Here is a 7,806-nt window from a genome sequence, read left to right on the forward strand (position 1 = left end):
TCATTCAAGACAGCAATCATGGCATTTATCTTTGAACCAGACTAGATGGAGACTTGTTCAACATGACAAGGTTTAGAGCAAAAACCAAAGTGAAAGAACAGGTACTGAGAAATGTCCTGATTGTAGATGATGCGGCCCTGGTTGCCCACAGTGAATCTGTCCTGCAAAATATCTTAGGCAGATTTGATGCATCATGCGAGAGCTTTGGGCTGTCAATTAATGTAACAAGGGGTGGAATCATGTAACAAGGGGTGGAAGAACCAGTGTCTGACATCACTTTGGAGGGTAAATCTCTTGGCATCATTGACAGCTTTTGCTATGTAGTTTCTACAGTCATTAGGAATCTTGACCTTCAGACTGAATCGACTAACAATTGGAAAAGTAGCTAAGAATTTCAGGCTGTTACAGAAACATGCATGGAATAACAGCAAACTACCAACCAAAGTGAAGATGCAAGACTTGTGTGCTGTCATCCCTGCCTGCTTTATAGTTCAGAAATATGGACTATACATGCTAGGCACATCAGGAGACTGAACAGCTTCCACATGAGATGCCTGCACAAGATCCTGAAAATGAAGTGGGAAGATAAAATGTCAAACACAGAGGCTGTGATAGCTCAGACATGTCAGGAGAACGAGAGGAGATGGTATGCCCAAGAATATTTTGTACAGCGATATTTGAGATGGCTCTAGATAGAAGGGTCACCCTCTATGGTGGTATGATGTGTGCAAAAATTAAATGAAGTCATTCACCATCAACATAGAAAGCTGGAAGGAACATGCTGAATCCCATCCCCTCTGGAGGGAACATCTGGCAGTGGGACCAGCTCAACATGAAGCAGTTTTGATCCAGAGGATGAAGCAAAGCGAGAAAGAAGAAAACAGTGTGCTGTAAACTTGGACTCCAGCTCAGACAACTCATAGATCTGTGAAACTTGGAACAAGCTGTGTCACTCTTGAATTGAGCATGCCAGCCACAAGCGGATTTATCAGGCACCTGCCTAGATTTCTTACATGTACACCATGATCCAGAGGATTGACAATTCCCTAGGTACACCAGCTGCTGAGTGCTTGGTTAGATGTATCTGAGGACAGAGGAAAGCAGGGGATCAGTCCAGTTCTCAGTGGACAAATGTTCACATGACCAGGAATGTTGGGAAAATACTGGCGGTTGGGGTATGGGAGGAAAGCTATGAATTGACCCAGAAGCTGGAACTCCCTGTGTACCCAGCTTCTCCATTCACAGACTTGGGGTTGAAAGAATCTTGCACTGCCATTACTTGTGCTGTACCTGATTTTAGACAGAAAGAAGCAGAGGGATTGGACCTTTCTGGTGCACCAACTTTAATCAACAGGAAGCAACGGATTACCCTGGAGAATTGTGTTTCCCAGGAAGCAGATGAGCAGTGGAGATTCCTCCTGAACTGGAAGAGGAATGCAGCACTTTTAATCAACTTACCGATGCTGCAGAGGAGACTCTGAGGAAACAGCAAGGTCCTGAGGGAGAATCTGAAGAGTGATACAGAGGTGCATTTGTGTCTGTGGAAGGAAACAGGTTCTAGCAAATTCATAGGGCACATGAATGTCAGTCTGGGACACTGTTTTTTCCAAATGAAACTGAGAATCTTTTGTAAAACAAATGACCCTCAAAGTCATGAGACCTTGCAATGCTGCTGTGTACAAAGCTAGGACAGAAGGAACAGTGGTGGAGCTGCTCCTCTTTTCTTCCCAGAGAGCTCAGTGGCTAGGGCATTCACCTGGGAAACTAGAGGCCTTGGGTTCTAAGCCTCTTTCACCTACAGGGAGGCTTGGATCTGGGTCTTCCTGACTTCCCAACACAGCCCTCTAGATGAACCAGAAACCAGAGCCATTTCTGCAGCACTTTAAAACTTGCGCCCCCCCTCCCTGATAGCTACACAAGGGAGGTCTGTGGGAAAAGTCTGAGGCCAGGAGGAAGCGAGCCATCAAGATGGTGTGCGCCTTAGGAAGGTGGCCACTGGCCTGGAAGGGAATGGGGCTTTGCCCCAGTGGGGCAGAAGTTTCCTGCTGCACTGCCCTCCATCCACTGTTTGCAGGGACTATGTTAGTGACTCAGCTTTAAAAGGCATGCCAGACAAGAGTGAAGCTAATGACAGACCTGTGGTGGGGCCATCAATTATTTGAAAACAGGAAAAACAATATACACAAGCAAAAAAGAGTGCTTGTTTTTTCTTCAGAACCATGTGGAAGAGGAAAGAGGCAGACAATGGTAATAGGAAGAGAAAGCCCCTAAACAAGGATGTGGTATCAGGATCTGACCAAAAGAAACTATGTAAAATGTGGACAGTGGCAATGTGGAATCTGTCACACAACAACATCTCTTTGCCAAATAGTGATTACCTTGTTGTTAGAAGCCTATATATGCCCCTTTCTGTTAGTTTAAAGAGGACCTTCTGTTCCAGTAAATTACAGGTTATATTTGGCTGCTGAGCAAGCCTGTAATTCATGTTTTCAAACATTCTGGCTCCCCTCTTCTCCAGCTTGCCTAAACATGAATTTACAGAAGCTTAGACAGCAAGTAGACTGCTTGAGTTGTTGGTACAGAAACAAACCTACAGATTTCAGATTCAGACCACCTAAAAGCTAACAACATATTAGAATGCATTTCAAGGTGTGGGGAATAACTCAGCTGGAAGACAAATCTCAGTGACATATTCTGAATTCATATGGGGCTTGAAATATATTTGTTCATAAAGAAAGCAAAGGAGTCCCTTAGAAACACTGTCTTTTAAACAGATCCAAGAGAGATCTTTTTTAAGAGAAGAACTTCAAAAATTATATGGCTGTTTGTGATTTTATTTTTATTTATACAAGAGACTCATTCAATACTGTTTGAAATCAATGTCTTTACCAGATATTGGTTCAGGTCCAATGCCCATGAACATGAACAAGATGAAGACTGATGAAAGTTAAAAATGCCAGATACTGTTGAAATGCTCAGAGAGCATTCAGGGGTTTAGGTTGTAGCCATGTTGGTCTAAGGACATAGGCAGACAAGGTTCCTTGGGTGAATTTGATATCTTTTATTAGACCAACCCAAATGGTTGGAGAACAGTTATTAAGCAAGCTTTCGGGTTCAAAAACCCTTCGTCAGGCTAAGGAAGTTTCAGCAGTTGGTGTGTGCTCTTCCTGGATGGAATGAAAAGTAAACAAGCCAGGGGCTGGGCTGGGCTGGAGAGCATTCATGATTTCTAACATCTTTACCTTTTCTATCTGACCCATGCTAGGGATTGTCAGCCACCCATTCTGCACCTATAGGTCAATCCTTTATTTCCCTAGCTATTACATACATTCCCTAGCTATTACATTACATCCCTTATCCAAGCCAAAAATAAAGTTAACATAGGGGATAGGGCTATAAGTAGTATGTGTAGCTTGTATTAGACTTATATGACCTACTTATAGAAAGGCCTAGTATAATACTGCAGGTTATATGAATATAGAAGGACCTATAGAAATATGGCAGACACCATGTCCATTTTATGTAGTCTGGTACAAGTAAAGAATAGCAAATCATACTGTACAGTAACTAGATTGATAGAGAGAGAGAGAGAGAGAGAGAGAACAGATTTTACAGCAGTACAAACTACTTTGCTACAGGAGAGTCCTCAGATGCAGTATCTACAGCTGAAAATCATTTGTAGGACATTATTGCTGGGAACTCAAATGACAAGCAGTTGGTAGTCACCTTGTGGAAGAAGTCAGCTGAGTTCCCAGCAATAACATCCTACATGTGTGTGCAAGTTATGCCTGAGTCCTGTTAATTGCTCTTGTGACCTTTCTATCACAAAATCTAGGCATTCTTGTTAGTTAATACTTGGTCAATGTTATGCTCATGTAACTAAGCAGGCCCCAAAATACATCTGAAGGGTTAGATTCTGTGAGGTACGAAGTATCCTTAACTTTCAGATTTTTCAGGGGCAGTTAAAGTAAATGTGAACCTTGAAGAAAGCACGCTGCTCTTTATAGAATCAGGACTTTAAGGGTGCTTGTATACACAACGGGGGTTTAATGCTCCCTAAATTGAAATGGTGGGTTTTTAAAAACCCACCATTTCCACCGATTCAAGGGAGTACGAAAACCCCCATCACGTGTACACAGGTGAGGGGGCCCAATCTGTTTTGAGGTTTTTTCCTCCCAGAGTCTGCCTGCTTACCTGAGCTGTGCAGGGCCTGGTGCTTCCCTCCACAGCAGCAGCGCCCCACCCTGGAACTGCCTGGGGCCAGGTGCCAGTGGCTGGGTGCCCTCTGTGGGGGCGCTGCCACCACAGAGGGAAGGACTGGGGTCCCCTGCAGCTCAGGGACCATTTGGCCCACTGGCAGCTCGCCCTGCAACCATGGGAGAGGCAGGTAGGCCCTAACACCCCGTGTACCGTCCCTGCTGCTTTTCTGCAGCTTGGCTTGCCCCTGGGCAGAGTGGCAAGGTGGCAGGAGGATGGCTGGGTATGCTGGTGGTGGGAGAAGGTGGTGGGGATGGTGCACAGGGCACTGGAAGTCCACCAAGGCTGAGCTTCCCCAGGCACGCTGGCTTCCAGTGCCCCGTGCATCATTGCACTTTGTTAGGTAGGAAACTAAAACACCTCAGAGGGGTTTTATCTTGCTACATTACGCAGTCATTTAAAGCGGAATACGCTGCCGAGAGTGTAAATAGCAACGCCATTAAAGTGGTGCAAAAGGGCATTTAAGCCGCTTTAAAGGCCAATTTTATTGTGTGTACAGTGGCCCTAAGACTTTGTTGGTTGTACTTTAAGCATACTGGAATTTAAAGTCAGTTCTGAATATGCGCCACAGAAAGTCTAAACAAAATTAAATATAATATTTCATTATAATGAAATATAATATACATTTGTTAAAACAATCCCTTACTTTGCCAAGATTTTGAAAAAAACTACAAACCTAGTCCCAACCTTCAGTAAAGCCCTCTCCAGCATAACTGAGTGAAGCGAGGGTCACATTTGGCTCTAAGGAAAAGATCTAAGAGGAAACCTATAATAAGCAAGGATCTAGGTTTTCTGTTTCCCAAGGAAAAACAGAAAAAATATGGATTTTCTCTTTTGGCTGAGAAAAACGTGGAGTTTTCATTTTAACAGAGAAACACTCAATTTTTCCACTTTTGCAAAGAGCTCTCTGCAAGCTGGCAGAGTTCTAGCCTGCAAGGGGCTGGGGGGAGTGGAAGAAAGGCAGTTAAACAGGGGGTGCCATGTGTATGTGCATGCACACGCATGCAGATGGCCACCAGGGAAGCTGTGGACCACCAAACCATGCGGCACCCACAAGGACAGCCCAGCCTGAAGAAGGAAAACATTGGGACCAAAAAGTTTTATTAAACAAAACTGATGTTTACTTAGGACAAGATAGGTTTTTAGTGAATCTTGCAGAACAGGCCTCTATAAATGCAAATAGGCCACTATGGGCACAGCACATTCATCTGTGTTTGAAATTAAGCAAGGAAATGAACTTAATGAAAATCAGAAGTAATTCCAGTAAAACATAAAAAGGGAAAGATGAGCTACATACTAAAACAAATTCTGCATGTAATTCAGCAGAATTAGTGACACTTTAAAGCAGGAGGGTGAGGAAAACAATAATATTAGTATGCTTTGTCTCCTTCTGTATTTTATAGGCTATATTCTTAGCTGATATAAATTGGCATCAGGGTTCTAATGGAAGTATGCTACTTACAGTGGTTGAAGATCTGGCCTTATAAGTATGCAAAAGTTGTGTATTTGATATATCTAGTTTATGTATATTAAACAAATGTGATACAATCTTTTATACGAGTGAATAAAAGGTTGTATTTCACAGCTGTCTCATCACTGGGCAATTCTATTTTGTTGCAATAAATATACAGATGGGAAATACAGATTTTTAAAGGGAAAGAAAAAGCCACAGGAACATTTTAAGGCCCAATTCTGTAGTCACTTTAAGCACATTATTTTCCATATGTTCCCTCATTTCAGTGGAGTTACTTACCCGAGAAAAGCCATTCACGTCTGTAAATGTTGGCAGGACATGGCATTTTGTTACAAATTACCACAGAGACTTGTTCCTTTAACAGTCTGGCAAATCTCATGCTTTTCTTTCCCCATGGCCTTCAGTGAAGAGAGGCCGTAAGAGGAAATTCCCTTGGCCATTTTTTAAATGTTAATGCTTCAGCTTCACTTAGAAAAATCTGTATGATATACTCAAATTAGCTCCTGTCTACACCACTCTCATGCTAAGGAAGAAGTCTCTAGGGGTTTTTTTAATAGCTGTTTCTTCAATGTAGTGCATGCCCTACCCAGAACTCACATGATACTTGGTTAAATCCAATTCTCCTATAGCCGAACATAAATAAACACAATTGGCATTTTTTAAGTAAATACTTTTGTTTACTTATTTTTTGAAAACCTTTTGGGTGTTTGTGAGATGTGCTGCTGTGACCCTCTCAAATACTGTCAATATATAGAATGGGCACAGCACAGGCACATACACATTTTTTCCCTCATGCCCACTTAGTTCTTCACCTCTTTGCTGAGACTGGCAGCCAGAGTACCGGCTGGTGTCAGTTGTGAAGTTGAGGTTGTAACACAGTTGTCACCAGCACTGCACTGCTCTTAAACTTTGTCTATAAGTTCTAAACTCTTTTGAGTAAGGACCTTTTCTTATCATATACCTACAAAGCAGCAAGATACTCCGCAAAAATAAATAATGACTCATTTCACAAATGTCAGTGAAAAAATTCCAGTTGATGGTAAAAATAAGAACCATTTGTCATTGTCTACCAGAGATGACTCTGAACTGTCGCTTAGAAGTGAAAAGTTCAGTATCATCATTCCCATAAGCTGCCTTATCTGTTACTGTTTATTTATATGTTTGTTACCAATCTGATCTCTATTATTATTATTATTAATGAAGCCCTCTGTTAGAACACATCAGCTATGTCAAATTCTAGCTGGTAACATGACATACTTGGCACCCCTCAGATCCAGGTCTTGTGTGACAGCTTGTCTTACTGTAGTGCCTCCAAAATACAGAGCTGTATCCTCTGCTAGAATTCCACATTCAGTACAAGCATTTCCACCTTCCAAGGACATCCATAAATCTGGTTTAATTTCTTCATTGTCAAAGCGTTCCTTCAGGAAAGTCTGTAAAAAAAGTATGTAGCATTTGAGCAACAACTAGAAGAATCATCCTGCTCTACAGCCTTTTTAGCTAACCCAGTTATAATTTACTTTTGAAGTATGTTTGAAATGTTCATAAAAATAGTAAAGTGATTTTTTTCCTCTCAGGAGCTAAGGTCTACTGCCTTTGTACAGACAGTAAATTTTATTTAAATTATATCACCTGATTGCATCCATCAGATGCAAGACCTAGACAGGTTAGACCAGTGGGCAGAAAACAACAGAATGCAGTTCAACAAGGAGAAATGCAAAGTGCTGCACCTAGGGAGGAAAAATGTCCAGCACACCTACAGCCTAGGGAATGACCTGCTGGGTGGCATGGAAGTGGAAAGGGATCTTGGAGTCCTAGTGGACTCCAAGATGAACATGAGTCGGCAGTGTGATGAAGCCATCAGAAAAGCCAATGGCACTTTATCATGCATCAGCAGATGCATGACGAATAGATCCAAGGAGGTGATACTTCCCCTCTATCGGGCGCTGGTCAGACCTCAGTTGGAGTACTGCGTGCAATTCTGGGCACCGCACTTCAAGAGGGATGCGGATAACCTGGAGAGGGTCCAGAGAAGGGCCACTCGTATGGTTAAGGGCTTGCAGACCAAGCCCTAC

This window comes from Alligator sinensis, unplaced genomic scaffold (genome assembly GCF_000455745.1).
Source record: "Alligator sinensis unplaced genomic scaffold, ASM45574v1 scaffold1019_1, whole genome shotgun sequence".
Taxonomy (NCBI): domain Eukaryota; kingdom Metazoa; phylum Chordata; order Crocodylia; family Alligatoridae; genus Alligator; species Alligator sinensis.